Source organism: Oenanthe melanoleuca, chromosome 3 (assembly GCF_029582105.1).
Source record: "Oenanthe melanoleuca isolate GR-GAL-2019-014 chromosome 3, OMel1.0, whole genome shotgun sequence".
Classification (NCBI taxonomy): Eukaryota; Metazoa; Chordata; class Aves; order Passeriformes; family Muscicapidae; genus Oenanthe; species Oenanthe melanoleuca.
The window spans coordinates 48,079,922-48,085,921 of NC_079336.1; positions in this window are offsets into that span (position 1 = coordinate 48,079,922).

Genomic DNA, 6,000 nt, shown 5'->3' on the forward strand with positions numbered 1-6,000 from the left:
ATTTTGCTAGCGGTTGCCTTCTCAGGGAGTGGCAGATCACACTGCAATTTAAATGGAGGATCATGGAAGCCCACAAAGACATCTCTGCAGCAGGCTTTCCTCCCCTTTGTCTTTCACTAACAAAGTAGCATTATGTCAGGTGATTCTTCTGCCTGCAAGTCTTCTGTCAGCTCCAGGCTGCTCTCACAATGCATCCAGGACAAGGACCCAAGTACTGGTACTGCTGTCTCAGAAATGCCACTGTGATGCAGGGCTCCTCAGTACAAGAGAGACATGGATCTTCTGTAGCAGGTCCAGCCAAGGGCTGTGAAGATGATGAGCATTTCTTTTAGGAGGAAAGGCTGAGGGAGCTGGGTGTGTTCAGCCTTGAGAAGAGAGAGATGAGAGGGGACCTCATCAGTGTCTATCAGTATCTGAAGGGGGGTGTCAAGAGGAGGGACTCAGGTTCTTCTTGGTGGTGCCAAGCAACAGGACAAGAGGCAATGGACTGAAACTGATGCACAGGAGCTTCCACCTGAATATGAGTAAGAGCTTCTTAGAGAAGGTGCCCATCCACAGGAACAGGTTGCCCAGAAAGGTTGTGGAGTCTCCCTCACGGGAGATGTTCAAGAACCATCTGGACACAATCCTGGGGCGCATGCTCTAGGATGACCTGACTTGGGCAGGGAGGTTAAATCAGATGATTTCCAGTGGTCCCTTCTATCCTTACCTATTCTGTGATTCTGTCAATTGCATAGCTACCAGTGGCTATGCTTCTAAAGAAAATGCAAAACATGAACAGGGGCTTCCTTGTAAATCTTTGCTGGTCCAAATGGACTCCCTAATCCTTGCATGCCTTCAGATCTAGCTGTTTCATCCTGAAAGAAAAGTAAGGAAGAAGTTGTATTTTTTTAAAAAGTAATCTCCATTCCTAAATATGCATGGAACAAAAATGCTACAATTTTAAATTACTCTGACAGAATTTATTACACTGTGTTTCTTACAGAGTTTGCTCATCAAACCTGATGGTCTTTTCAGTAGTTCTATGTGAATATTCCTATGCCTTAGAATTGTTCATGTTTCTTCTTGTCCTTGCCAATGACTGTTTGTGCTACCTCTCAAAACAGTGCTTTGATATCCTGAAGTTGAATATTTTTATAATTGCTCAATTTATGTTCATTCTTAGTAAAGTATAGCTAAAGTAACTTCCTTCCTTCAGATTTCCTCTCAAGATCAGCATTAATTCCTGCACTTGTCAAATTTTAGAATTGATTCATCAGCTCTTCTGCTGATGTGATATTCTTTTACAGACACTGACTGCTATTCCTCTTTGCATTTCTGCTCCCTCTTAGATTTCCCAGAAATGTGTCATTGCTATCGCTTCCCTTATTTTACACCATTATTACTACAAAGCTTGCATAAGTGATTTTGTTACTTGTGGTTTAAGTGTTGATCCACCACACCTTCTCTTTCCTGTTTCCCATTTGTATTCTGGAAATTGTAGCCATCCAGATAAACTGCTGCTCTCCTTACCCAATGGTTTATCCTGCTATAGTTCTGAATCCCAGCGTCAAACACAATACAGTTTCCTTCCTGCATCATCAACCAAGTGCTGTCTGTAATCTTAATATTTGCAGGGAGTCAAATACTGGAGACATTTGCTATGTAAGCTGTTCTTTTATATTCTCTTGTTAATATAAGTTATGGCCCTCTTGTAAGAGTCTCTTCTACAAGTACAGATTAATCTAGCCAGATGTGACGCACAGATAACTTTGTTCTGTTCATTTTTAGAATGTTGTAAAATGCTTGAAAAGTAAGCAAATCATGCTCTTTGCTGCTCATTTGAAGCCGTACTTTTCATAAGACAGGCTCAGGAAGACAGACTTTGGCCCATCCTTTGCCACACTTTATTCCTTTGTGTACTTTCAGCAACATGAACTGTGTGCTTTGTTTTTCAAATGTTTTGTGTCCTAGCAAACTGTGACCTCCTCCTCAAAGTTGTGTTTTAAAGAAATAGTAAAAGCATTGCTTGGTAACAACACTGTTTATTTAAATTCCAGAAAACACTTGTTTTTACTTTTTCTTTTATTTCACTTAGATAATGGCTGTGATCCTAACAGAATTTTACATCTGAGAAAAGGCTTTGGAGATTCTCTGAACAAATACAGTGTCTGAAATAAAGAAAAATGGATGAAGAAAAAACCAGTTCTGAATGCTTTCATACACAAAATAAGGTCTTTTAATAAAAATTTATTTTAAGATAACAGAATCTGTTGTGCAATGGAATTTTATTGGTAACATACATTTCTTAAGATAATGAATCTAATTTCTTTGGGAAAAAAATAAGTGTTATAGTTTTGCATTATTGAAGTCAATATGCCACCCTCATCTCAATATTATTCCAGTGAATTTTAGTGATAAGTATTAATTTGATTCAGTGAATCTGTAAGTACATTTCTCTGACATGAAAAATCTCTAACAGGAATATTTAATATTTTCACTTGTATTTCTTTAGTGCTTCATGATGTGAGTGAAATTCCAATAGAGAGATGATTTTGTCAGTCAAACAAATCCTTCTGTATCTTGATACACCTGCTTACTGACTGTTACAAGTTTTGCATGTTTTATCACACAGCTTGTAGTGCTGGGTTGTTGGGACCTGAGGGCACAACATGTTGAACCTCAGACAATTGGCCTTGGCCCATCAATCCAGCCTGTTCAGATCCCTCTTCTCCTCTTTGGTTCAGAAAATTCGTCTTTTTAGTCCTTCTTTTTTTTTTTCAGGGAACCAGGAAATTGTACTTATACACCTGTCTGGGGCAACTGCCAGAACAAACACGCATTGAGTCCCTGTTCTCCTGGGCTAGAAGTTTATCTGAATTCACAAGATGAGACTCTGGTCTCTTGATTCAGAAGGTATCTTTTTCCTGGACTTGTGAATGGTCTTGTTTACTATACCAGACCTGCAGTGTGCAAGTCAGCGCTGCTGAGGGGGAAAGAGCTGTGATTCTGGAATAAAAGTAACTCTTGATGTAGGTTGGAACTTCATAACCTGGCTTTACAGTCAAGGCAAATGGGAGCATATTCTGTTTTGATAAGGCTGAGTGTAATCTTCATCCTTTTGTCATCTGTCAGATGGGTTTTGTGAACGTGTTGTGATTTGATTGGAGACTGATTATTCTGCTTGGAATCCTTGGAGCACTTCTGTAGTATGCAAGGTATGCTGAGAATGTGATAATTACAATTTTAAAGTCTGATTCCCTTTTAGTGTCCTCTTTTTTGCTTAACTGAGGTTCCTGGGCTTGCATTGCAAGGGAAATAATGCAGTAGCTAGAGTTAAGGATGTAGATGTAGACTCTAGGCTGTTGTAGGTTGATTAACTTGATTTATGCTGATGGATCTATCAAAATACACCAGTGGAAGATTCAACCCCAGTTTTAAGGAGAAAGGAGGATATACTCACAGATGGGTAGTTCTTGGCAAAGCTCTCAGAACACTTTAAAAATACCTGCTTAGTTTTTAGAACAATTTTGCTAGCTACTCTAATGCTTTATAGTGTTTATAACCCTAAATAATTGTAATGCCATTGTTTCATACTCTCTATTTTACTGCTTATGCACCATATGGTATTGATGTGTATTATATTCCATATAACTCAATACCATAAACACAGTATTACAAAACAAAGTTGGTGGATTTTTATTATAGGTAGGTTACCTACTGTGATGAAAATAATATAAAATTATAGGGAAATTATTATTACCTTTCTTCCTAGTTTTTACTCAAGAAATAACCCGTGGTAAATTAGTTGCAATTTCACAAAGTTTTATGGAAGCATAGATCTTGGTATCCAACAGTAAATAAGCTCTGCTAGGATTTTATGGTTTTTACACTTGTCTTTTGAAATTAGTTTTTATTTGTAATGCTTTGCCTCAGAGGTTACTTGAAGATCACTCCCGAGTGTTATTGCACATTCTTAATTGTTTCTGAAGGCAATGGATGCCAAGAATCTAACTTTGCAGACCAAAACCATTTATTCTTTCTGTTATTTATCCTATGCAGATTTTTTTTTCATGTTAACCACGACACCCCAATTCCTATCTATCAAAGACTAAATACTCACCTAAGAGAATAAATTTAGAGACCAAATAAATTTCCTATTGTTCTATGATATGATCCTAAGCTTAGTGAGATGAGCTGACCATTGCAGAAATATACTGTGTGGCTCTCATTTTGTTTACTTAATTCCAGAATGGGACCTAAGAGCCAAAAGGAGCCATTGAAATTGCATTTTTTAGGCAAATCTTCCTCTCTTAGCATTCTGTATAGTGAGCTCCACAGAGAGGGGAAGGAAAGCATTCCTTTCCCAAAGGAATTAAAAATTCCTTAAAACCTTGCACAGTTGTGAAGCTTGACTATAGCATTATGGTGAAGTACTGATGTGGGAGTGTTGTTACTATTCTTTTTATGAAGTCCAGTCACTGTTTAATATAAAATGGATGATCAGTCCTGACAGCAGAGACAGTCCCACAACTCACTCCTACCCAAGTGTCTCTGCAAAGTCAATTTTCCACTTGTTGGCTTTCCCTCCCTCTTTGACAAATCATGACCTCCTTCACAAATCTTCAGCAGAAGAGGAAAGCCTGCTCAGCCTAGCCTGCTTCTCAGCCACTAAAAATTCTCATAGGAACAGGTTTGTTTTGAGTTCCCAGTTTCTAGAGCTGAGTTAGATGCTGTCAGTGTGCACTGTGAGACTGAAGTGTAAAGAGGTGTGTAAGCATTTGGGGTCTTCAGAGCCAAACAGGAGGCTGCACCCTAATTTTCAGTTTCAGACCTTCTTAATCTGGTCCTAAATATCTTCCATTTCTTACATGTGCCTCTTTTTCTGGGTCAATGACAAGTTATATATCAATTTCTGTTACCTGGTATAGCATAATAAAGATAGGATGTAGAAGACATATCTATCTTTAAATAAGCATAATGGGTTTTTTTCAAATTTTCACTTATTTTGTGTAAATGTAAGACTTTTTACCAGACAGCTGTTACAGCAAATTAAAATCTGCATGGGGTAACAGAAGGAAGTGTAAGGCAATCTGGATCAAACATACAAGGAACTGATTGCTTGTGCTATATGTTTAGAAGTTTTATCTGCAAAAGAGGCAACATGTAGAAAAATTCCTGTCAGCCTTTCAGGTCATCTGTCTGTCAAAGATGATTTTGTTTTATTTAATGTTAGCTGAACCTGTCATCTCCCAGCACTACATATTGTTTGTATCAGTTCACCAAAGCCTTGTTTCATAATACATCAGATTCATTGGTCCTGAGTGATTTTTCCAGTGTAAAAAACACAGACTTTGTCTTAATACTGTTATGATTTTACAGCAACACAAAACCAATGGAGCTACTTCATCTGCATCATCCTCCCCTTCAGTTTTATAATAGTGTAGCACAACTATCAGAAAGAAATTACATCTATCTGCTCTAGCATTAGTATCCTTGGTACTATAAAGGAATGTGGTGCAGGCCCCATGGAAAGAGTGCCCAAGCCAGGCTCAGGCTCCCTGCAATCATTACTATTCACCCTGCTGTTACTCTGCCCCCCTGGAATTTTAAACACAGGCACTGCAGAGGCTCATTGGGAACAAGTGAAGCTGTTCAAGTGCTGATTATTCTGGCAGAGCCTGAGCAAATTAGTTAATAATTAGGTGTGAAATTAATGTACACCTTCTGTTTTCCTTAGTAGATTTCCCATGTTGTTAATTTGCTTCTGCACCACCAAGGGACAAAGTACATTTAAAAAACATATGTAGGAACGAGCTAAAAGTGTCCCCAGGTGAACCTTGTTACATTTGTTATCTAAACTTAAGTATTGTACAGAGCTTTGTCTGAACTCTTCAAAATGTCTCCTTAAATCCTAACCATATATAGTGCCTGTTTGAGCAAGATTTAATTGTCTGATGAGAAACAAAATATTGCTTTGTCTTCATGTGACATTATGTTAGATAAATACATAGTATATTA